This window comes from Lissotriton helveticus, chromosome 2_1 (assembly GCF_964261635.1).
Source record: "Lissotriton helveticus chromosome 2_1, aLisHel1.1, whole genome shotgun sequence".
Taxonomy (NCBI): domain Eukaryota; kingdom Metazoa; phylum Chordata; class Amphibia; order Caudata; family Salamandridae; genus Lissotriton; species Lissotriton helveticus.
The window spans coordinates 1,766,656,034-1,766,678,194 of record NC_136059.1 but is presented as its reverse complement, the minus strand read 5'-3'; the positions used below and the strand labels follow the sequence as shown (position 1 = coordinate 1,766,678,194).

Genomic DNA, 22,161 nt, shown 5'->3' with positions numbered 1-22,161 from the left:
GAGTACTACGCGCTGTATAGCGCAGCACAGCGCCGCCCTCCATAATGTAGGAAATATATTGCTTGCCTGAATGCCACCAAATGGAACTGGAAATTACACAAAAGAAGCAGATTTACTAGCCCATTTATTAATACGGGAAGTAGTACTACAGGAGAACTCTTTTGTGTAGTCTTACATGCCTGCATGAATAGGCCTGAAACGTCCAAACCTTATTAGTAAAAGCGGAAAGAGAACGCGGTCCTCTCTATTTGGAAGAATTTTCTATGAGCACAAAAAAAATCCTATTTTATTCCCATTTTAACTGCTTTGGACCCGCTTCACAAAGGCATATAAGAGTAAGTGAAATAGTGCTATTGATGCACTCTTTTTACTTACTCTAACAATTGATGTTGTAATACCCTTTACCTGTCAGTCGCATACTAACATCTTGATATCCTTGGTCTCTTTACATTATCTTCATAATGTTTCTTGGCTGCATTACCCATTCTACTCTCATTATACCCTTTAAATTGCCTCTTTCACGTTATCTACAAAAGCCCCATTAACAATACATTTTACTGTGCTGTGTAAAAGCTGCTCACTGAAGGAAAGGAATATATATATCCAAACGTCATGATTCCTTCTTCTCAGAATAGGGGATTGTCGAATTTACCAAAAGAGAACCTCATGTATGATTGCAGAATATTCACTTTTGGAGTGGGTTTACTTACAGTTAGTTCAAGAAAGGGTGGGAAAATAGGTGCAGGTTGGATTTACTTACAGTAGTTGTAATTATATAGTGTTTACTATCCCTGATGGGTAAAGCACCTTCACCCGCATCCGTGACCCTGCATGCTGTCAACGCATACCATTACTCCGCAACGACTTGCGGAGGGGGGGGAGAAGGTGTTAGATTTAAAATCAAACACCTTCTCTAAAGTCCGCACAGACTGGAGTTGGAATAGTAAATTTTACTATTCCAACATCCAGTGCCCCCCCTCCGCAAGTCGTTGTAACGACTTGCGGAGTAATTGTATGCATTGTCACAACGCGGTCATTGTTACGAACGCGTTGTGACAGCATGCGGGATAATGGTATGCGGGGTGAAGAGGCATATTCCCCCTGATGAGGTGTTGAAGCGCTTTACTCCGGGCAGCTCGCTGCTCCGGACCCAAGGATGAGGATTAGTTCAGTGTTATTGGTTACTGTTTGTTATTGGGATTAGTCTTGTGCGCTCAAAGCAAACCATCCGATGCAGTAATATCAGTTTTTTATGGTGTCTCAACAGTGGTGTACCTACACCTTTGGTCGCCTGTGGAGGCCCCTGCATTTGCTGCGTCGTAATGGCTGCAGGTAACAGCACAGGGGTGCAGGTGAACCCTTGCGATGGCCACAAGTAGGAGCGGGGTGGGTGCTGGCAATCGCTGCCTTTACTGTGACGGCTGGTGGTAAGAGTGGGGGACGTCGACGACCCCAAAACTCCTGTCGTCCTGGGCAGTCCGGCCTCCCCCTCTTGCTATGCCACTGAGACTAAAGTAATAGTGGTTGGTTGCAATCATTAGTAGGGTGTGGGGTGAGCTCAAGCACATGGTTGGCGGGATTAATAAAGAAGTTAGAGGCGACTAGGTGCTGTTAGGTTGTATAGGTATGATTTTCAGCAGAAGGAGGAGAGATTGTGATCTTTTAAATGAGTTGTAGCAGAGGAGGCATACAGAGAAGGGAAGGGAAGGGATATTTGAGAGAGAGAAGAAAAACGGAGAGGCGATAAACAGAAGTCTTAATTAAAGGATAGTTTTTAAAGCCGGATTTAAAGAATGTTGTGAATATTTGTGAGACAGCATGCAGTTTGAGGATTCAAGAATGTAGAAAGAAACAGTATTATTTAGTTGGGAAGATTGTGCTATATTGGAAATTTGTAATAGGTACTAGAATCAGGTAAACCATTTCTCTGTTTCTATACTACTGCTAGACGACCGACCCAGCCAGGTCAGTTGATCAGCTAATGGTTTGAAAGTGAAATATATTGGCTGGATGCATATGTCGAGAAAATACATGGGAAATAATGTACACATTGAAAAAGAGATTCTGCTGTTCATCCCCAGGTTTGATTCAGAGGGCCTTTTTATGAGGTTGGCGGTGCGGGAGCAGGACTGCCCCGCTGCCGCACCATCAAACCCATGTAGTAACTGGCCGCCAGATCTGGAGTTTTCTCCTGGTCTGGTGGGCAGTTCTTTGGCATTGACTGGCGGTGCCTATGAACGAGGCACTGCAATGGGAACATCAAAGGCAGTACCTGCATGGCATGGACTGCTGCAGTCCATGCTGTGCAGGTACTGGTGTGCATGCACATAGGAGGGAACATGTTATGCCCCCTGTGTGCATACACATAGTGTGAGGCACCAGGGGGCCCTGTAAGGCCCCCTTTGTTTACTCACTGGCACGTTTTTTATGGTGGTCGCACCGCCATGAAAAGTGTGGCGGTGAGGAAACTCGTAATGTGCGTGGTGGGCCGCAGCAGCCCGGCCAAGCATATTGCGGCCTCAAGACTGCCGCGCCACTGCCAGAGATCTCTGATCCCTGGCAGCTGCGGTGGTCCCAGGGCAGCCCAATTGCCCTGGTCCTAACAGGGTGTCAGAAGACGGCCACGCCCCCATTAGTCTGATGGTCCGTGGACAGCCAGACTTATAATAAGCCCCAGAGTAGTAATTATACAGCAGAGTGGGATATATTTAAATGCCTCTGGTTTGCACTGTAACCATATCAAAGATGAGGACAACTTTCCAGACAGTGGAAGTGTATTTCTGCGTTCCAGTGGCTGGGTGACAAAAGTGCTCCCTTTACAAATTCAATGAACACTTTTGTTAGCAAATGGCTGTTATTAAACTTCCTGATGCTCTGCCCTTTTTGTAGATGCTATGGGTGTGTATGGGTGGAGCTGCAGGTTGAATGGGACAATTTAGGTGAAACCAAGAATCTGTCTACCTTCATCACACTTCAGAGCAAAGCCCTCACCCCTCTTTTTGCCTGTGTTGTGGGTTCTCCATGCTGGAGACAGCCCTGGTGTGAAGGTCTTCACTATATAAAGGCTGCGTCTGGGGCACATCCTGGAAGACATTTGAAATGTAAACGTATTCAAATGTACCTTTTCTTATCAGGAAAGGTAGCGGCTGTGGTCCCCGTGGTTATGCAGATATGGGCAATTTTAAAGTGCTGTTCTTTGTTACAAGCGTGCAGCTTTAATTCCAGCCACATTCACATTGTTCTTTAAATGGCCCATGTAAAATATTTTGTGATGCCAAATATATTTGCAAACTGTGTCTTTCAAACTGCAAAATAGCCAAAAAACGTGTAGCTCCTCACACGAACCACTTCCGGATGGACTTCTCTTTTGTATCATATTATTGCTATTGTTTAATGAAAACTATAATCCAGATCATTAAATAATGGACCAGAACATGTGACGTTTCGGCAGAAAATGCGCTGATTCGTGTAGCTTGGAAAAGGGAGTGTCATCCACGTACCAACTTAAGACAGCGAAAACAGGAGTGCCTAAAATGCAGGCTCTAATGGGGGAATGTAAAAACACTACAGATGCAACTGAAGCCACGAAGAACAAGCACAATGCATCCTGCAGAGCTGCCACAATAGCTTGGTTGGTTCATCGATCGCTGCAGAGCCAAGTCTAACCTGTGCCGCTCATCCATGTGTGGTTTATAAAAATTACTGGCATACAGTTATATAGTGGTAACAGACGTGGAAGTAGAAAAGGCAATTCCATGTTCTTCTGTGTAAGAAGTCCAAATGCAACCATCCACTCACTGCCTAACTCAAGCAGTCGGCCCAGGTTTCACAGGAAATGCCAAATTCCATTTTATGTGCAATAGTAGCATCCTTTGACATTTAAGTGGTTATAGGAACAGACAGATAGAAATACGTAAACATGTACTGTTTGACAAAAGCGGTATACTGAGGCTTCTAAATGTGGCAAATAACGCAATTAACAATGTTGAGTGGGCAGTGATTAATTTGTGCCTGAGCTTGCCGGTGCTTAGCACCAGCACTTAATTATCAGGGCCGGGTCTACAAGCATTTATGTGATGCTAATTGATTTGATAGTAATTAGTGGCACAGAGTGAGTGCTGCTCTACCGTAAGTGCTGCTGTTACTAGTTAAAGTGTTACGTACTGGTTGTGTTGTTGATGACTGATTTGAAGTACGTGTTTCTGACTCCGATTCTGTTTTCTCACGAGTCACACGTTCAAGTTAGCTCTCACTTCAGTATCAGTTCGTTCTCAATCTAATGTTGTTCAATGCAGTAAGGCACTGGTGGCCGCGGCTCCGTGTAGCCGGCCCAGTGAGCGGGTCACTGGGTTGGGCAGGGCTTTGGTCTTCTGCGGGTGTTGGGGCTGTGCGCGACAGCAAGCAGCTTGCGCAGATTTTTCCAGATTGCAATGCGCCCGCATTCGCTGCTTTGCCACACGCCAGCATACCCACACGGCCTCACCTCTCACCACCACCGAGTCATCATGGCCATTCACGTTCAAGGGTTCAAGAACCGTTCAGCAGCGTCGGTTCTCTAAGTCTAAGTGAAAGTAAGTCTAAGTGAAAGTAAGCCAGCAGCAAGCGTGAACGGCCAGGCCAGACATTGTTGCGGTGCGATGTGCATTGGTGACTTGTTGGCGTTGAAGAGTAGCCCAGCCGGTATAGCCGCTGCCAGCAGTGAGTGAGTACTACATCTACTGCCCAGTCTGACTCAGGCCAGTGACGCCCGCCAGTAACCGCACCAGCCACCAGGTGAAGCAGGGCCTGGCAGCAGGCCTAATCAGTTCAAATAAAGCTGCAGGCTGTGCACTACTGCAGTCAGCATGCGTGTGTGTCCCTGTCCCGCCAGCCGCCCGTCCCGAACCGACCGGGCGGTAACTGAAGTTTTAATTGACACACACAGTGACTGCACTGTTACTGTAAAGTAAGGTAGCGGGCATACCCGCCATGTGATGCCACAATGATCATGCCGCCCGTGGGTGGCGGTGGCGTGGTTGTGGCTCATGCCAATTGCTGCTTGCCAAACCAACCAAGTCTGCTTTTTGTTTGGGTGCGCACAGTCGTGCGTGCCTCCCTCCACCCTCGGAATCCTCATCAGGCAAAAGAATCTGTTTACCGAAAAATAAAACGCTCACAACTCATTGATATCTGGAAGGAAAATAGACTACAAAGATCATCTGCTCAGGGCGAGGGGTCAATGTAGGTAGGCCTTGTGTGGTAAGTTGGCCTGATATATAGTGTTCACTATTCTAGTGATCACTTTGTATCATTCCAAACGACCCTTATTGATGATTGGTTGTAAGTCAACCTTATTAGACCAGCTATCCTAGTAGCGTGGACAAGAGCAGTCTTTAGGCTAAACTCTAGAGGGCGTGTTAAGCCAGCTGTTTTACCATCACATATACCCCTTGAACACCAAGTGAAAGGACACCACACAAGTTGTTATAAAAATAAAGGATATTTATTTATAACAAGACTACCCTGAACTCTTTATGAGTCTGGGAGCTAAGCACAATACAAAACTCTTACAAAAATACTACAAGTTGCACAATTTACCCAAATGCCCGAGGGGCACGAAAAACCATATACTCTAAAAGTGGAATGCGAAATACTAGCAGGTAAGTAACACAATCCAGAGGCTTCAGGACCGCTAGGACTACCTTACTGAACCCCCAAGTTTGGAGCAGGAGGCCTAGGGAACCCGAGTGCAGAGTGGGAACTCTTACGCAGGATGCAGGACAAAGTCTATGGATGCTAGCAGTTGCTAAAGTTACTGTTTCCAGACGAATCCGACTAGGTAGACTAAAAACGAAAAAGGATCTGGACACTAGGATAGTGAACCTGTGCTGGAGCACCGAAATGCTCGAGTTACCTAGCCCAGGGGCTGCGGCTGCATAGGGTTCAAAAGACGTCGGGAATCCTCGTTGTAGTCTATGGAGCCTGAAAGAAGATGTTGCTGGCAGGCGACCAGTGAAGATGTTCGGTGTGATCCAAGGCTGGATCAGTGAAGGAGACGACCTGAAAGCAGAGGGGACTCAGTTCTTAATCACTAGCCAGTGATTGTGTGGGCACCAGGATGGCACCGGATGAGGTCATCGCGATCAGGTGAGTGGGCGACGCTGGACCCTGCAGTCACACGGGCCAGGAGGCGTTGTCGGCGTCCAGGCTGGAGGTGCGAGCTATCCCATGATGGTGTCTGCTGTCGGCGATGCTGGATCCAAGATTGGAGCAACAAACCTTGGCAAAGGCAAGCCCACGCGGTGGAGTCAAAATGGCGTCTGGAGTGGACCAGGAGGGTCAAGGGCACTTCTTGTTGGACAAGGAGCAAGGGCCAGTCTAGAGGACCTAGACCAGTGGTGAAAACGTCGTGGTATGTCATCAGGAGGGCCACTAGCCAACGGGCAAGTGACCGGACAACGTGGCAAGCAGCAAAGAAGCAGAAGGGCCCCACGCAGATCTCGTGGATGCTGGGGGGGCTGGACTTCGGTGCTGGAGCTGCTTAGGGTTGGGGCTTCTCAAACCCCAGTGCACTCACTCGAGGGTCCCTCGGCGGTCGTGCTGGTTAAGCGTCGTGCAGGTCTTGAAGATAGCCGGTCCCACAGGTCTCGTCGCACCCACGAATCTCAGCTGGGCTGATGGTGCAGGTAGAGGTCAGAGATGGCGGGGAATCCGGGTCTCGTCGAGCTGGGCAGTCTTGATCCGGAGGATGGACGTGCAGCAAACCGCAAGCGCTTAGATGGTGCCTGCTGGTGCAGGGTGGCTACTCCTTAGCCACAAGGGAGAGTCTTCAGAGAATGACAAGAGTTCCTTTCGTGGAAAGTAGTTCAAGTTTCAAGATGATCTAATTTGGGAAGGGGGCCTGCTCCTACCTTTATTCTAAGAAAAGGGGCTGGCACGCGACTAGGTCCTGCCCATGGGTGGGACCAGGAGGGGGGTGGTTACACCCCTCTCCTCTGTCCGGTCTCCCCCCAGCTCAGGGGCTGGTGTGCCCCTGGAACTGGTTTGAGCCGGCATATGCACAGTGAGCACCGGGGTGCCACTTGCAGTCGCCTTCCTTTCAGCCCTGCCTACCTGGCATACACAAAATCCTGTATGGGATGGTGCTGGCACCGCCCCTGACAGGAAACCCTTTGTCCAGGCCTCCCTCGCTGGAAGGACTCCCAGCAGCAGGAGGTCAGACTTGTGTCTGCGGTGGCAGCATCCATTTTGTGATGCTGAGGCTTGAGTTAACTTTAACCGGGGTTCACAGTTACATACATGTCGTGTCCCTCTAGAAGGGTGGAATGCTAACCCCGTCGCCAGAATTGGCGAGGGGTTAGTATTCCAATTCGTATGACACCTTACTCGACATGTTTTGATAATGCTATGCCAAAGTTAGCATTTGACCGCAAGGTTCATAATGCACTTAAGAGTATATGGTATAGCGTTATCATGGAACAGCTATAAGGACTTGGTTCCGCAAGCTGCAAACGGGCTCAGCTCATGCCAGAGCACCATCTCACATAATTCCAAGCACTCTGCCTTCAGGATTGATAAGGCCTGCCATAGGAGTGACTGATAGGAATATATGTGTCCATTTTAGGGTTAGATATAGGAATACTATATCTAAAGCAAAGGGTGATTACACCACCTTGCCCCAGCTGTCGTGCAGCCAGTTATGTCAGATTTGGGTGGCCAGCCAGGGGTGGCATAATACATGCTGCAGCCCCTGGTAGGCCCTGGGTACACCTAAGCCCTGGATACCTAAGGTACACTGTACAGGGACTGATAAGGTGACCCAGTATCCAATTGGATATGTACCCAAGGTACATGGAGTCCATTTTAACAGAGAGAGCAGGAAGCCTGGGGTCCTGAATAGCAGGATCCCAGGCCAACTAAGTCAAAAACGAGCAAAACACCAGGAAAAAAGTTGGGGTAACCATAGTCAGATATCCACCTTCCTACACCTTGCAGTTCAAAGGGTACGATTGGGCTTCTATAGTGTACGCCCCTTTCAAATCCTTGTCAGTTAGCCTTGCCTGGGAGGACATGTTTGATACTCTGCTATTTTTTTAAGGGGGCTCGGGCTTTAAATGTGACCCTTTCTTCCATGGCTGACACACAGACTGAGAGGACAGTGAAGGGTAAATTAAGGTGTCAGCAGGCTGGCAGGGTCAAGTCACCATTATACTGTGTGCATTCTAACTGGGCTCGGTTTCATTCTTTCATGTAACACTGTGGGGGTGTCAGTTTGCCAGTATATTCTTGTTTTAAAAGCACCTTCTGCCCAGTTCCTTCCTGGCCTCCAGTAATATTCAGGCGTAAATTAAAATGTCAAGATAACTCTGCCTCTGGTGTCTTCCTGGAGAGAGACAGGAGTTGTGTCTAGGGGAAGTTGTGACTGCTTGTAAGGTAGTACAGATGGGCAATATACCTGCTGCATTAAATGTTTACCATGCAGATGAAAAAGTGCATATAATGTAAAGTAGGTCAGTGTGTTACTGCTTCTGTCAGAGAGATCCTTTTGTTACTTGAAGTTTGTAAGTTAAAATCCTGTCATAGAACAGCAAGCTATTAAGTAGTCTGTCATCAAAGAGCTGCATGCAAACTGCAAGTTATATATTACAGCTATATGTTTTTTTGCCCAATCCTTCATTATCCTAATCTTGCAAAAAGGGTTCATTTGGGTAGAAATCAATTGTTATTGGAGAGAACCCCTAACAATGCTGTGATGTTTTTAAATTCTGAATGTGCGCTTTTCCAGACTTAGCACTCTTAAACTATATTGCCTACAATGACAATCATGGATGACATGTGACTCCTATGCCTTGTAGTCCTGTCTGATGTAACATTCCCTATATACTGATTTACACACGTAGGATTGTATCTATGCAATGTGTGTATGATGCAAAGGGATGTATGACGTTACAACTCATACTTTTACAACGCATGCCATTACAACAAATTTTTTACAACGCAAAAACTTTTACAACGCATGTATTTACAACGCATGTTTTTACAACGCAGGTACCTTTACAACGCATACCATTACAACGTAAGTATTGGTAAGTATATATTATTTTTTTTTATTTAAAATAATTGAAAATAATATAATTTAATTTAATTTAATTTAATTTAATTTAATTTAATTTAATTGATTTAAATTTAATTTTATTTTATTTTTACCTTATACCCCTGTACCCCAAAAACCCCAAACTGACCCTGAACCCTAAAAATACCCCTGTACCCCAAAAACCCAAAACTGACCCTGAACCCTAAAAATACCCCTGTACCCCAAAAACCCAAAACTGACCCTGAACCCTAAAAATACCCCTTTACCCAAAAACTGAAAACTGACCCTGAACCCTAAAAATACCCCTTTACCCAAAAACTGAAAACTGACCCTGAACCCTAAAAATACCCCTTTACCCAAAAACTGAAAACTGACCCTGAACCCTAAAAATACCCCTTTACCCAAAAACTAAAAACTGACTCTGAACCCTAAAAATACCCCTTTACCCAAAAACTGAAAACTGACCCTGAACCCTAAAAATACCCCTTTACCCAAAAACTAAAAACTGACCCTGAACCCTAAAAATGCCCCTTTACCCAAAAACTGAAAACTGACCCTGAACCCTAAAAATACCCCTTTACCCAAATACTGAAAACTGACCCTGAACCCTAAAAATACCCCTTTACCCAAAAACTGAAAACTGACCCTGAACCCTAAAAATACCCCTTTACTCAAAAACTGAAAACTTACCCTGAACCCTAAAAATGCCCCTTTACCCAAAAACTGAAAACTGACCCTGAACCCTAAAAATACCCCTTAAAAACCCAAACATATAAAATTTAAAATATAATTATATACTTACCAATACTTACGTTGTAATGGTATGCGTTGTAAAGGTACCTGCGTTGTAAAAACATGCATTGTAAATACATGCGTTGTAATGGTTTTTGCGTTGTAAAAGTTTTGTTGTAATGGTAGTGCGTTGTAAAAGTTGCGTTGTAATGGTTGTTTCCCGATGCAAAGTGCTCTGACACCTTTCACTGGTATGAGAGGCACTATAAAAGTAAATTAATCTGAGAGACACTGGTTATGTTATGGAGACGTGCAGGGCAGTGTTATAGGGTTGTACTGAGGGAATGCGTGTGAGGGGTGGTCATTTGGGGGCGCCAACAATGTCGCACAGGGCGCTACTCCGCCACCAGTGTTAAAGTCGGCCCTGAGCGAAGTAACCTTTTGCGAAGGGCAAGAACATTGCATAAGGTGCAGTGTGGTGGTGGCGTGATGCCGGTCGCAGCAGGTCACGTCACCACGTGGTAGTAGTAGCATGATGCAATATGTATTAATACTCTACTATACTGAATAACTCCATACCTCTTCAGCCACTGGAAGCGACTGTGACTGACTCATTCAAGTGTATTGCCTTATTTTATTCAGTTTATCTGTTTAGAGTGTTTTCACATTTTGATTTATTTTGCCACATAAGCTATGTTAAAGTTGTACCTTTTAACTCATAGACTCTGTTAACAATGGCATACCCTACCCCAGTATTATCCTTTCCCCAAATCAGCACATACAGCACTGACATTGTCCCTTATCAATGCATTAGTGATTTTAGCTAATTTATTCCAAAATTGTGCTTTAAATGCACTTTTGATTTAATCTTTTTCAAAATGTTCACAGAACATGGGAATCTCCTATCAAAACCTTACTATGAGGAAGGCTCCCTTGGAGAGAAATTCAGATCAGGTGTATGTTACATCTGACTTTTAGCAGTGTCTGTTGACGATGTGGGTGGAGCTAATATAGCAAGTGGGTGGAACCATTGGAGGAAGTGGGTGGGGTCAGAGAAATGTAGGTGTGGCCTCCTACAAACATTTGAGCACCTGCACTTCATATTTTACAAATGAAGCACTGTGAGTAGGTTTGCTTTGGACATTAGTGTCCACCACACTTGTCCTGCCAAAGCAGACGGAATACACTATACTATCACTAGACTACGAATTACCACAGAGGTGTACAGTACATTCAGGTGAGAATGCGGTGGCCAATGAGAATGTTAGGAATCCCCTCAAAGTCAGAACACGTGATTATTCACAAGCTTTCCCAATGCTCTTTTCACCCTCAACACATATGGATATTAAGTCCCTAAAATGTTTATGCCAGTGTATAATTTCAGTGGGGAAGTGATACAAACACCCCTCAATATCTGGGGGTATCGGGAAAGGATTTATGACCAGTGAAAAGTATTTTCAATGAGGGGGAAAAAGTTGGAAAAATCTCTGTAAGTTCACCTTTTATCTGGCGCTAAACCAGCAAATTTGTGGCTCTTATATCAAGATAAAATCTGGATATTTCTTGGGGAATATCTACAAATCACTGATTTACTCTATTCTGTCATTTGCATAAATATGTCCTCGATTTCTCTCAATATTAAATAATTTCCTGGCCCCCAGTGCAACACTCCTATTAATCTGTCTTGTCTGTTTCAACAAGCACTCTTAAAAATAGGTGTCTTGTTTACACTGCAGTTAATATTTCCCTATGCCTTTCTCATACGATCCACTCCTCATATTCCTCCCGCACCCTTTCTTAAAGATGTTGTCTGCCTCTGATTCACACATGCTTAAAACCCCTTACCTCTCTCTCTTGCACTATTCTCTAAATCTAGCTCTATTTCTCTCTAACTCAGCACGCCCCCTATTTTTATGTGTCTGTCACACTCACCTACAAATTAGCTTACTTTCCTACAACATAGTCCTTCTAAATACCAATAAACTGTCTTTCCACCATTACAGTCCTAATATTCTTTTGAGGACCAGCCCACATACTACTTTTAACAGCCTTTTGTTGCCGATCTATTGTGGACAATACCAATCTTTACAGTGGGCTTTGATTCAGTATGTTGGTTGGCTTTCTTGTCAATCTAATTTGCTGGCATCTTACTCACTGGTTTTCTTTCCTCTTCTTGTGTTTGTCACGCCCCTGGAGCATAGGTTCTTTACTATCACTTTGATAGGATGACTTGTATTCTATAACTGCTCCATGCCGGTACAATATTTTTTTCTTTTGTTTTTACCACTCCATGGCAATGCATGTGCCATCATGCTCTTGCCTCTGTGTGTAGTTTTCCCATCACATCTCCATCCACCAAGTCTCTGTGTTGCTCCTTCAAGTGCCCCAGACCAATTTGCTCCCTTCCCAACCTTCCATTTTTTAATTTTTAAAGTTATTTCTCAATATCCGAAACTCCTTTGTTGCTTCCCTTCCCTACCAGCACCTCATTCCATGGCAATGACTTCCACCCCCAGCTGTTCCTCCATTGCCCCTACCCCTCCCTCCATCTTGCGTTTTTCTTTGTTTATTAAAAAAAATATGTATTTTTATTTAAAGGGCCCGGGTGCTCCAATTTGCTTAGTGGCTGCTCCTTTATCTTGCAAGCGTGCCCACATATACTTTTTTTATTTACTGCTCCACAGCTGATGTCCACCATCTGGAGATGGAAAATTAAACTTTTTTTTTAAATGTCTTCCACGTTATAACTCAGCAGTGCGCATGCATGGTGACTCATGTGCTTCTATCGCACTATTGTGAGGACGTTTTCGTTTTTTTATGATGCTGTTCCACATCCGCATGCATCAGCAAACAAGCATTTCTTCTTTTGGTCAATGTGGAACAGCAGTGACAAAAAGCATTGGCAAAGCAAAATGGCCTTGCAATAAGACTCAAAGGTGAAACATATAGGCTTTGCCAAATTGTGCTATGTTTCTTTCCTCTTCATGTTACACTTGCAATTTCCTCAGTGCCTAGCACTGCATTCTTACTGCCAGGACTACCACTCATACATTAAGGGCTTAAATTCAATCTTTCTTCTGTACACCACTCTATTATCAACCTCTGAGTTTTTCTTACACTGCATCCGTACTGCCCACTGTTTTCTCTTGCACAACACCTTTAACTCCTGGTCCTCATATTTACTCTGATATTTAGCACAAAACAACAGTTTTTCTTGTACTTCGACCATAATGTGCTCGCTACACAAATTTACAATAACCTTCACATCTCAGTTTGTTATGAAGATTTGTAGTGTGCACTATCACCCGAGAGGGTATCCTGGCACTGAGCAGGTGTGAGCCTAGTCATACATAGAGCCTAGTGGGACTACTCGAAAAGCTAGGTTTTCAGCTTCTTGCGGATTTCAGAAAGTATGGGTGGCTCTTATGTAGTGCTAGGTCATTCCATGCTTGAAGAGCGTTGTAGGAGAAGGCTCGACCACTGAATCTGTGTTTCCGTATGTGTGGGAGGTGTGCAAATAGGAGTCTGGATGAGTGGAGGTGTCTGAAAGGTTTGTAAAAGGAGATGCGATTGTTGAGGTTAGCTGGGCCAGTGTCATGTAGTATCTTGAAATTGTGTGTGAGGGGTTTGAATTGGACTTGTTTGTGTTTGGGTAGCCAGTGGAGCTCCTTCGGGTGTGGTGTGATGTGAGTGCAGCGTGGGAGGTTTAGAGTGATTCTGGCTGTTAAGTTCTGAAAGGTCTGCAGGCTTCTGGTGAGATTTGTGTTGATCCTGGCATAGAGAGTATTCCCGCAGCCCAGCCTGCTTGTGACCAGGGCTTGAGTGACGGTTATACAGGTGCTGAATGGGAGCCATTTGAAAATCTTCCTTGGCATCTTCAGGGTATGAAGCAGTATGAAGCAGTGACAGCATTGATTTGGTTTGGGGGGGCATGTTGAATTTGTTGTTGACGACGATCCCAAGGTTCTTGGCATGGGTGATGGGGTTGGGAGTGAGTCCTAGCTCTGATAGCCACCAGGTGGAGTCCCAGGGTGAAGTGATCTTCCTGATGATCATGATTTCGGTATTGTCGATTTTAGCTTTAGTCTGTTAGTCTTAATTTAGTGGGTGATTTCAGTCATGCAGGATTTGAACTTGGTCCGAGTACTAGGCATCTTCTCCGTGACTGAGGGAATGAGCTGCGTGTTATCTGTTTAGGAGAGGATGTTGATGTTGTGAGAATGGATGATGTTGGCTAAAGGGATTATGTATGCGTTGAAGAGGCTCTGGCTCAGTGAGCATCTTTGCAGCACTCAACAGATGAGGTTGCAAGCATCTGAGCTGTATGGTGCAAGGCTGAATGACTGGAATCTTCCAGCCAGGAAGGAGAGGATCCTTCAGAATAAGTATCTTTGGATTCCAATGTTGTGAAGGCGTTGGATGAGAATGCGGTGGGAGACTGTGCCAAACACTGTGAGGAGGTCCAGGACTATGCCTACTCTGGCTCCATCTCTGACATACTCCTCCAACAGGCCTTACTCCGTCAGAGTTTTGTCCATTACTCCGCCTGCTCAATTTAGAGTGGGGAGTAGAATGGCCAGTTTTTACTATCCCTTACCGCTGTGAAAAACCTGGAGGAAAGTGACAGTAAAAATGTTTAAATGATTTCCACACCATGGGAGAAAACTCCCAAAGTGTGAGGATCATTCGTTTGTTTTTTTTAAATAATTTTTTAAAACAAAATTCCACTTTGTGATTTTGTTTTTGAAGAAACAAAAATGAGTCAAAAGTTAAACGGCTGGCCATCATGTTTAACAGAGCCTCCCAGCAAATGTTTAACTCATTGACAGGAGTTATTACATTTTCTATCAATGATTACAGTTATCCGCAGGGCCACTGAGCAACTCTAAGTACAGAGTACGGTACTCCGGTAGGGGTGACTAAATATTTTACTTCATGCTTTGAAGTACACTGAGTTCTAAATCAGGCCCTATAATCCTGCTCTCCATGGTATCTCTATTATGCTTTACTCCTGCTTGCCTCTCTCTCTCTCATTTACAGTAACATCTGCAAGGCTGCCGGCTTTTCTCCCACATATATCACCCTGAAGCAATTCTGCCTGTTATTAGTTATGCATGGTGATCATTTCTTGGTGTTTCATGGCCAGCGTGCTCTTACAATTACTTACATGTCGACCCCTGTTTGTCTTCATATACACTCTATTGTTTTAAGATGCTTTGTCTTTCTACTCTATGCCAAGCATGTGTACTTCCTCCTTGGGCTCCCATGTCTCTTTTTAGATGTTTTGTGCACACACACACACACATATATACCATAACATGCATTTGTAGCGCACGTTCACCCAAGGGTATCTTGGCGCTGAATAACAGATTTTTATTGTTACCCAACACAATGGCATTCATGTTATCCACCTCAGAAGGATGAAAGGCTGAGTAGACCTGCTGTGACAATGATACTAAATGATATTTACTGAGAGAAGGTCATATTTGGAGGCACAACAACACATGCACACCTAACTAGAAAAATATATATACATGTGTAAGCATGTGTGTGCCCACAGGCAGACAAAAACACATATTTACAGACGGACAGACCACAAAGGTATATAGAATGAGATGGTGTCCGCTTCCCTCTCCCTTTCTTTCGGTCCCACTTCAGTGCAGCCTGGACTATAGACCGGCAGGGCCACTGGAAACATGTGATTCTGCAGCCGCATATTTATTAATTTGCTGCACTCGCCACATAATTCAGCATCTTCTGTATAATTTGCGTTCTTTGACAAAAGGAAATTGTTCCTGGATCAAAAGTTACTAAACACAGCTGTAGCGGCGCGGTGACAGGCCCTTTGCTGCGCAGTGGCAATATTACTATAATCTAATCACGTGCCGCATACACCACATAATTTGCAGTTGGTCAACGCTGCTTCGCCCCTGCTTCATAATTCTAGTGGCCCTGGTTTACAGCCCAGCTAGCTGGGCAGCTGGAAGGTTTTCATGAAACCTTTTGCTATTATACCCTGAGGACCGCGGTACAATCTGAATCTGAGGTTGTACTTCTGAGGTCCAATCTTTCGTTTCCCTTTCGAGCCCGGGGGGCGAAGGGCCGCGGTGCAGCTCGGCCTCGTGTGGGGCTGACTGGCTGGCGGTGCTGCTGCAATCTGAGGCAAGCTGGTAACGCATCCACCGCGTGTCTGAAGAGAAGCTGCCACTCCGCTGACCGGCTCCACATTGTTTTTACTCATCTCCTCGGCTGCATTTGAAGTGAGAAAAAATGTGCCTCGCTGTGCACTGACATGACATGACGACACGCGCTCATCTCTTCCGGGAAACTGTTCCCAGTGGCGTGCCGTTAAGAGTGCCTTATGTATGCGCTGCAGGCTTCGAGGCAGGCAGTCAGTCAAGAAGAGGATGAGGGTTGGCGGTCACGCTATTAATAATGGCTCGCAAGAAACCTGGTGGAAAAGGTTGTATTTGCTGTGGTCCCCCAGGGGCGTAATGCCTCTTTCAAACTGAAGAAGTGCAGGTACTTAGTACCGGACAGCACCTGCCCATTTAAAGCACTGACAGTAAGGGAAATATGCGACCACCTACCTGTCACTTTCAGTATGACGATATAGGATGGAATGACACGAGCTTTTCCCTTGCTAAAACAACCCACCCCCCTCAATCCAGCTGCTCTCGGCAGCCCAGGGATTGCCCACAGCTTCGGGGCGCCTCCCCTAGTTGTCGCTATGCTTTGGTGTTATCCGTGCCTGGTCGTAGTCATATTATGGCAGTCGAAACGGGGTGGGGGGAGGGAGAACTGACGCTCAACGCCTGATTTAACTCCTGCATCGCTGAAGTGCATCGCGGGGAGCTCGCCGCACGTGCAGCCCAGGCGGGAGCGGAGCTCGGAGAGATGGAGGGAGGTGGCGCTGTGTTTTTTTCGCACTGCATCTTTGAGTACCAACAGAGCCACGGACGCCTTGTAGCTTTCAACTCCCTGATCCAGCCCCACCTGCACTAACCTCCTTATCCATCGCTGTTTTCCCGTACAGCCACGTTGACCCACATCCTCCCCGCCCCTGTCAACCTCCTCCGTTGCGCCTTTTTTCTATCACTGACTGTGCCCCTCCCTTCATGCGTACCTTTCGGAGCCTGTCTCCCTCCGTGCCCATCTCTCTCTCCACCCTAACGAATACATCCCCTCTCTCCTCGCATCGCTCCTTCTCCCCCGTTTTTTTGTGTCTCGTCCTCTTCTCGCTTTTCATTCTCGTCCTCTTCTGGTCTCCTTCAGATCCAATTACAGTTTCTCTTCTTCCACTCGCTTGGTGTCCTCCCTCCAGGGCTCCGATGTTATCCTTTTGCCAGTAACCCGGCATCTGCCTCACACCATCACTTTCCATCGCATGCCCGCTCCCGCCCGGCTAGTTACCTGCCTGCTTCTGCGTCCCCAACCCCGTACTTTTTCTCTGTATTTACCCCTCATTCTCTCCCGTCCTTCTCCCGTCCCCTCCCGTTACAGGTCCGTTTACATCCTTTCTCCTGGTTGTCCGACGTCCTCGTCGCCTTCTTTAGTTAATTATTTCACACGTTTGCACGTCTCCTAAAAAACACATACGCACCTATCTTTTTTCCCTGTACCCGGTCGGGTGTCCGTGAATCCTTTCAACTCTTCGCTCCTTCTTTTTCACTCTTTTTATTTTTTTGTCGCTCGCTCTGATTCTTCTTCTTTCGTTCTTTCTTCGTACCCTCTCTCTTTCTCCACACGCCGCCTACGCTTCATATCCCACTTTTCACCTATTCTCTTCTCCCGACTGTCGTGTGCTCGTACTCTATACCCACTACATTAACACTCACTTTTCCTCCCACGCCACCCGTGTCGACCTTGTATGTCTTCGGTGGTTTCCTTCAGTAAAGGAAACGGCCATAAAAATCAAACATAAGCCTACTCACTGGAAATATAATTGGTCATTGGTCAAATTGCTACTAACCTGCTTTTATTCTCTTCTAAACCCCCCTCCCCTGATGCCAAAGTCTCCCTCGTCCCCAAAGCCTCGCCACCCCCTCTTCCACCGTGTCCCCGTGTGAATGGTGCGCCCAGAAGAGTGCCATCCCGATGGCGCGCACTCTTCCTCCCTCCATCCCCGCCGCCCTCTCGCCTCCTCCCCGCTCCGCTCCCCTCCCAGCCGTGTACTATGAATGAATCCCCCTGGTGCCAGCACGGATTACACACACGGCAGCGGCGGGAGCACTCTGCACAGCCTTCCCCGGCGCAGTCCATTCATTGAGCTCCCGGGTGTGGGAAGAGAGCGCGCGCGGGCGGGCTTCTAGGCGCCCTCCGCCGGCAGTGAGGACCCCCGCTGCCTCATGGAGAGCTGAGAGGAAATGGACGACGACGCCTCCCGGACGTCTCCGGCGATGCCGCTCTGCCCCCGGTGCGCGGCCAAGGAGAAGCGCGCGCGGTCCCTCCTCCCTCCGCGCAGGTGTCTGACCTACATAGCGTCTGCGAGGGGCGCGGGCCGGGCTCCCGCGAGCGCCGAGCGCCGAGCACTGCTGGGAAGAGCGGAGTCGGGGAGGCGCCGCTGAGGCGCGCACAGGTGCGGCGGGCGGGGAGGATGGATAGCTGCTGCGCGAGCTGCACATGCACAGCTGCCCCGCGGTTGCACTGCGCGAGCTCCGCCGCGGCCGGGAGGGCGCTGCTAATCACCACTGCCTGCCCTGGAGCTAGGGATGCGCATCTGGAGGACACCGCCACAGTCGCCTTCGCCACCTGGGCAGGAGTCCCCAAATCTGAGGAGTTTACTGCTGGAAAAGGCATTTGGATATCGAGAGGGTAAACAACGCTCGACGAGTGCCAGCCTTGCAGCGCTTTTAAATATATATATATATATATTTTCTTACAAAATTGCATCGTCTCCTTGAAATTGGTCCTCATTTGACGTCAGTTCCGAGTCAGGCGACTGTCCACCGAGAGGCCTGGAGGCCGTTGAGCGTGACGTAACGAGAGGGAATCTCGTGTAACTCAGATGGAGCCAAGCTTCCCTTGAACATGGGAATTTAACATTTGCTCAAACTGTAGTGATGACAAGGAATTAGATTTCTCCTAAAGTTGTGGATATCGGGACAACTTACCCTGGGCCTGCAAGTTGACTGCTAGTCGATCATTTTGTCGGGGACATCGTTACTAGGCCCAGACCAGTAACTTTGCTGGAATTGGACAGACTCCTGGTTTAGGGCTAGAAGAGGCTCCACGAAATTTCTGAATTCTTGGAGGGTCATTTTGAAGGATGCTGTGAAAACAGTGGGAATACACGTTGTTCATCTGGACATTTAGGGTCGACGCAGCACTGCCGGTTATTACCGTGGTTGTGATGGAGACCCTGTGTGGCGATGGCCTGTCGTGGACACTGGGAATGTGAAATGCCTGCGAAGTGGGACTCAGCAGTTCACTTATTCACAACCTAGAAGCCCAAATCTGGAAATCAGACAATTTGAGGAGTACTGCCATCTATTGGGTGAGTAATTATTCTTCATTTTTACCTCTTACTGCTCAAGTCAGAGAGGGAAGATATAAAACCTGTGTAATAAATATAATGCAGCTTTTACATGGTGTGCAAAAATGTGCACAAACGTGACACACATTTGTGTGTTTGTAATAATTCTTTTCTTGTGCATCTGATAAATATATATATATATATATATGTATATATATATATATATATATATATATATATATATATATATATATATATACATATATATATATATATATATATTTCATGTGGAAGATCCGTTCATTTCCCAACACGTCCATTAGATATGAGAATTTTCAGTCCAGGTTCCTTTCCTTGAAATGCATTCACTCCTGCCACCGACAGAAGCAAATCTGTATGTATTTGCATGGTGGGAAATGTCCTGAAATGGTTCAATGAATACACACAAACTTAAAAGTATGGGTGCTTTCCCCATTTTTAGATGGACTCCTACTTTTTGGACTAGGCCTTTTTGAAAGAGTATTAATTTTTTCTATATTTCTCTGATAATATTTCCAGTTCTCAAAATCATGTCAGTCTGTTATGAAGCATTAATATCAATATTTTTACAAAATGTCCCTCATTTTAATTTTGAATGGTGTGAATCCTGTTTTTGTTGTGGTCTGAGTGACAAGATCTAGGCTTCACCCTGATGGCTTTTCTATACATAAATCCAACACAAGGACTCATTCTAAAGGATGTACTTCCAGAGTTGGATGATGATGGGAACTGCCAGCTGATCCGGAAATGACAAGTTACACAGGAAAAACCTAATCTACTTCACTTTAAACCTACTAAAAGCAGGGGAAATGTGCATGTGGAAAAGGAGCAACGAGGGGGAAATAAAATGGTTGGATATGTGGAGAAACACCGATTTCCACACTGTGTTTCCACTTTTCTCATAGGCTAATTGTAACAGCAGGCATTCGTACACGTTAGACCTTGAAAATGTTGCCATTTTTCTTCCTTCTGCGTTTTGCAGTTTGCATTTGCCCTAATAAAACAATTAGCGGATTTTTTATCATGGAATGTTAAGGTACTGTACACAATTTTCTAGTATTCGTTAAAAACGAACAACATCAACAACGTTCCCCCACAGTTAGTGAGTATAGAGACATTTAATGAATGATTTGTACAGCGAAATTGATGTTGTATTGCATATTTAGCACTTAAACCAAGTGTATGAAAGCACTATTTTTAAAGTCTTTTTGAAAATATTGATGCTAACATCCATCTTAGATTGCTGATGTCCAGAGGTATGAAGATTATGGTTATTGATGGTGAAATACCCTTTCTTTAAGTCCTCTGTAGGCCTTCACCAAATTTGATGTCCTTAATTTGAGGGATAAATTAAATCATTAGATGAGATATGAGTAAATTGGGAGACCTTAGAAAGAAGGAATTTAATGAGTTGCATGAACCAAATATAATTATAGATTTCCTGTTACCTGAGGTTGATTCAATCCATTAATGTGCTTTAGGGCCTTATTACGAGTTTGGCGGTGCAGGAGCGGGGCAGCATGCCACCGCCCGCACTGACGAACTCGACCGCCTGTGGCCTACCAGATTTTGAGTTTTCTCGTTGTCTAGCAGGTGGTCCTTTGGTGTTCCCACAGCGGTGCCTCCGAAAAGGCGCTGCAATGGGAATGCCAAAGCCCTTTCCTGCACGGCATAGACTGTCAAGTCCATGCTGTGCAGGAAATGGGGTGCATGCCCACAGGGGGCATGCAATGTGCCCCTCCTGCATGCACCCAAGGGCCCAGATGCAACAGGGGCCCTGGTAGGGCCCCTTTTTTCCTTAGTGCCAGAATTTCATGGCGTGAACACTGCCATGAAATCCTGGTGGTGAGGAAAACTCGGAATATGCTTGGCGGTGCCGCCACGGTACTGCCAGAATCTTGCACACCTCCACTGCTGCGCCACCACCAGGGAACGCATTTCCCTAGCAGTTGTAGCGGTCCCCTGGTGGTCCAACCTCAGTAGTTGCAATACAGCAGTCGTACCACTGGTGTAGCCAGGGCCAGACTGGGAACCACAACCGGCCCTGGCAAAGTGCTCGTCCGGCCCCCCCTACCCCCCCACACTCGGGATGGGGGGGGGGTTGGAGGTGCCGCGAGCTCTTTGCCGGGGCCGGTTTTCGGGCGATTTTGGTACAGGGCCGATTTTGCAGCTAAATCGGCCCTGTAAATGTGCCCGCTATGGCCAGTCCGGGCCTGGGTGTAGCGGTTCCTACCCGCCACCGCACCTCCACAACAAGTTTGCAGTCTGATGGACCGCCAAACTCGTAATCAAACCCTTAATAAGTTGGGCCAATCCATAATTCTGTCTTCCCAAATACATACACAATTGTATCTGGAGACAGTTTTGAAGTGCAATCACCTTGAACTTGAAACACCTAGAAATGTGAAAATTCATTGTCTTTTCAATAACTCTCCTATCCAGGTGAGCTAGGTCTGATTAAATTTACACAGGATTGGCTGCCTAAACACAATGATGTCTTTTCGAAGCAGAGAAGTTTTGGTTTTTCTTGAAGAAGAGAAGATTGTAGGTCCCTAACCCTGATCCCCAGTATGTTGTTCTACTCTGGTTAGGTTATTTAAATCTTGCTCTTTCTAATTTTGCATCCGATGATCATAGATGGTGGGTGGGTGCCTACAGGTTCATTTTTTTCTTGATGCTTTTCAGGCACACTAGTCAGCAAGCTTTTGTTGGTAATTGAGGCTATTTTGGATTGTATCCTTTTTAGGTCTCAGCTCTGGACGGCGCACAAGCACTGCCTCAAAACGAGACATGCTGTACCTACATTGTACATGGGTTTGATCCCGCCCATAGGCTTGCCATT

At 46.1% G+C, this 22,161-nt stretch overlaps 1 protein-coding gene across 1 annotated transcript in view; it reads left to right on the top strand.

Annotated features, from left to right (window-relative positions):
- The first annotated feature begins 18,686 nt into the window (after positions 1 to 18,686).
- The window catches only part of LINGO2 (leucine rich repeat and Ig domain containing 2), a 354,274-nt gene continuing 350,799 nt past the window's right edge, over positions 18,687 to 22,161 (top strand). The window contains exon 1 of the mRNA XM_078676721.1: positions 18,687 to 19,301. The gene's annotated coding sequence lies outside the window, so the exon portion shown is untranslated. The remainder of the gene's footprint in view (positions 19,302 to 22,161) is intronic.